Consider the following 4206-nt stretch of genomic DNA (forward strand, 5'->3'; position numbering starts at 1 on the left):
CTGTATTTTAATAAGTATTTATCAATCTGCAGATTGGGAGAGAAAACCAGACCTCTGACAATAAATGACAACACAACACCAGGCTTAGGTCTCAATCATGTCTCTCTTGGCTCTGAAGGCCGGAGGACCATCTTTTATATGGCACAAGAATGTAAACATAGATAGTGACAGTCAGGCCGAAATGACGTTACAACAGTCTCAGAGAAAGAGATTCACAGCTCCCAACACATGACCACTCAGACTAGAGAGATCATAGTTGGCGCTCTCCTTGTAGTCATGACAAAGGATGTTTACCCAGTACTTTTTCCTGATCCCAAACATCTATTAACCCTGACACCCTGACACAATCTACTCTTATTAATAGCAAGCTTACATGAGAACATACTAACTAGTATCCAATGACTAGTTCTATTGATTAGTGAATAATGTAAGCACACAGGAAATCGCAATTGCTTCCACAGGATCTAATATTACCTGATACTCAAGCAGTATTTAGTACTGAGGTGAATGTAAAACATTAAAAGTTTATATCGTGAAAACCTATTCAGCACGTTAGGATGAGAACAGACTTGCATTCTGTAATGGTAAAGGAGGGTGAATGTGGTCACAGGCCCATCTACTTGCGGGTAAGCAAAAAGAGACTTACATTCCTGTTTCCACGTTTTGTATCAACTGTTTGGATAAGAGCAGTAGTTTGTGCTTCAGGCCAACCTGTTTGCACTTTAACTGACTTGGTTGAGATGTACCGCATGACCTCTGTCATGCTGATTGTTGAGTCCCTGAAGTTCCTATTTTCTAGCGGTTTTGTGGTTGCCTCTTTGTTGTGGCTCATTATTCAACCAACAGGATATGAAAGTATTGTATTTAGTGTGAAACATTTTAATGAGTTTCTTTCCGCATGTTGAGATTGTACATAATAGCAGTATATATTGTGAATCTCCACATAATATTTATCATTCCATCTTTTATTAGCTTTTTTTTGTAAAATTCTGATCATTGCTTTGACTTTCATTTGCTTCCAGGCACATAAGGTCACATTGAGATAAATACTATAGTGAAAGCTTTTTTGGGCCTCAATTTATATGAGGGGGTGATTACAATTGTCATGGGGGAATAAAAAGGATTTGTCTAGAAAACAGATGAATACTACGCACTTTTATTGCACAATACCCTTCACTTATCAGGGAAGTAAAGTGTGATAAAAAAATAATTAGTGTGCAGTGCCTCGCAGCTGTCTGTTCCCCTTTGAGCGGCCCATTCTCTGAAGAAGCCTGGCAGGTCCACCAAGTGTGCTATTGATGCCACAATAAGAGGCCACCTTCTGACAAACAGCCTTTACAGAGCAAACCACCAATTCTATTTTAGGCAATATTCCTTTAGTAATTAATGCATGACTTTCATATCCTCAGATATAACTGAAGCACATGCATCTTCCTCCCTCTTTACAAAAGCAATTCGGTAGCTCAATGAGCACAATGTTTTCCTTCCCCCAGAGAAGCGGTTCCATTTCAACTCAATTGATTCTTCTCTTCTGGGTGCCCATCTTTACCTTTTTCATTCTATCCCGCAAGAGCAGCATGCATTTTCAATGACATCAAATAAAGGGCAGTCATTGGGATGGATGAGGACGATCCCAGGGGGACAGAGGCACCTTCAACAGCCAAAAGAGGAACAGTGTGAGATTGAATAAAGCTTAGCAGAGTGTGATATGAAGGCTAAGACCTCCATTGGACGAGATGCAATGAGATAACACTACAGTGTATGACAGATGTTTGCAAACAAAGCAGAGAATCATGCCTGCCCCTGTCATCATGACTAGGGGAGACTGTCTCATTGAATTTGCATGTCACTTGAAGCCTGATTTGACAATAGTGCAATCGTTTTTGGCTGACACTTTGGGTTTTCCTCAGTGTTACACGGGGAGATGGGGAAGGGAACGCAAGATCCTCAGTTTTACAGGGGGAGATGGGGAAGGGAACGCAAGATCCTCAGTGTTACAGGGGGAGATGGGGAAGGGAACGCAAGAGTTGCTGTGTGACAGACCTACACACGTGGTACATGGGGGGGGGGGGGGGGGAGACGGTTGCGGTACTTACTGTATCCGTTTCATCCATGTGCCTTTTGGGAGCTTCTGTCATTCCTTGGCTTGAAGTACAGGATTCCGCCGCGGAGGAGCATCCCCGAGGCTCCGTATGAGCGAGCAGAAGCCTGTGCTCAGAGCCAGAGTCTTAGATGCTGAAAGAGTTCCCCTCAAGGTAGCATGAACAGGCGGCATACAAATACCCTAGTCCACCCTGTTCTACAGAACAGGATATGACCTCTGCTATATCTACTGTCAGTCAGTTGGCATGAGTAAGTGTGTCTATTGATCCATTAACGCATGTTGAGACAAGGATGTTCCTCCAGTTCCTTATTATTTAGCTACTACATTTCTCAAAAATTCTCTGTAGATTGGGAGGCAGTAGTGATTTTTATTGCGAGGTAAAATGTATATTGAAAAATGGTGCATACAATATAAGGCAAGCTCAAAAGTGCCTTGAGCAACAAGTACAATATTAATTTAGCAGTGTCTTGATGTGCCTTTGAGTCTGTCTTCAAAAGCAACCGGGCCTCATTAGGTTGTCCGTAGAGGATGACTACAACAGTCATCATTACCCAGCATGCAATGCACAAATGGTAATGTGTCTGGGGAATGGCTGCTTCAGTGCAGTGGGAGGTGCTCAGCTCTGACACCCTGAGTGTTGTGGTCTGATGCCCTCAGGGCTACCCCTGGACTATAGAGTGCTGCCATTACAGAAAGTGAGCCTGGGGCTGCAAATAGTGTTAGGCTCTGGTGAGGGTGAATAGCCTGCTGGCTGCCTTTGGCTTATTTGAAGGCTGCACAGCATATGTTGTGCTTTTCCATTAAACAAGAGCCTACGTTTATTTTACTTTCAATATTTTTTTCTTCTGTTTTCTTTCCAATTATAGATTTCTGCAAGCTTTGTTCTTCAGGCATTATTAATGGGTCACCATTTTAGGATTTGAGATAGCTTAATAAAAGTACAATGTTTTATTTCCTGTGCAAAGGCTTTTTGAACCTCTGTAAGCCTGCATATGAAGTATTGTTTACCCTAACAGGAAAAGTAGCAGGGCTGTAAATTATGCTGGATTCTCAGTGGTGGTGAATCAGTTTGAAACCCATTGGAGTGAGTCACAGTGGACAAACAAGCCCACTTTATGAATTATTAATGAAAGGTGACTTCAGGGTTTTTAAATGTATATGATAAAAGATCACAACAATCTAAAATATTTCCTTCATGGTATTTATCTCTATACCAAACTAGTACTATTACAGATTCGTTAAGCATACCAGAAATTATGGGTAAATTAAGACATTCATTGGCATACACGTTACCATAATAACATTTTAATCAGTGGTAATTCCCCACAGTATCTACCACTTTATTACTTCTTGTATATAGATTTTTATTTATTTTTTACTGTGAGAACTGCTTTAACAAGTTAAATCAGTCCCTGACTGTGTAACACTAAGGGGACCCACAAAAGATCAGGATTCACGCTATTGGAAAATATTTCACCCGGCAACTTTAATGCATTAAATGTGTATTTAACACTCCGAGGGATGAATGCCAACACCATTTTGGGAGATAGCTCAGGTGATGTTAGACTGGCTCACACTCTTTGCCAAGTGGTATTTACTGCAAAGGTCAGACACTGGGGAGAAATAACTGGGAAATATTTTCTATTAAGAGATCCGTTGCCTCGCCAGATTTTCTTCGTAGCTGTACTTTTCATATTCATTTCATGGAACATTTGATTTTGAAACCTCTTTCCTCCAAGGGGCTTAAAAAGTGATTATATTCAAATACCCTTCGTTAAATGCTTTTTTTGTTTGTTATGGAGGTGGTTTTATACTGCTTGTCTTTGGCCTTTCCTTTCCCACAGCAAATGGAGGTCCAGACTATGCTCTAAACCTAACCAAACTAAATCAAACTAAATTAAACCAAACTAAACTAACCCAATTTTTTCATAAAAACACAATGATAATGATAATGTGGCTTTGATCTGGGCCACATAAATATCTTAGCCTGTGTCCCGAAACAGCCCTCCCAAGACCAGAGCAGAATGCAAGGGACAGACATCGAAAGAGAACTCTATAAAGTGTGACCGTGTCATGGAGCTGTAGAATACAGGCATGTGATG

Source organism: Osmerus mordax, chromosome 3, assembly GCF_038355195.1.
Source record: "Osmerus mordax isolate fOsmMor3 chromosome 3, fOsmMor3.pri, whole genome shotgun sequence".
NCBI lineage: Eukaryota > Metazoa > Chordata > Actinopteri > Osmeriformes > Osmeridae > Osmerus > Osmerus mordax.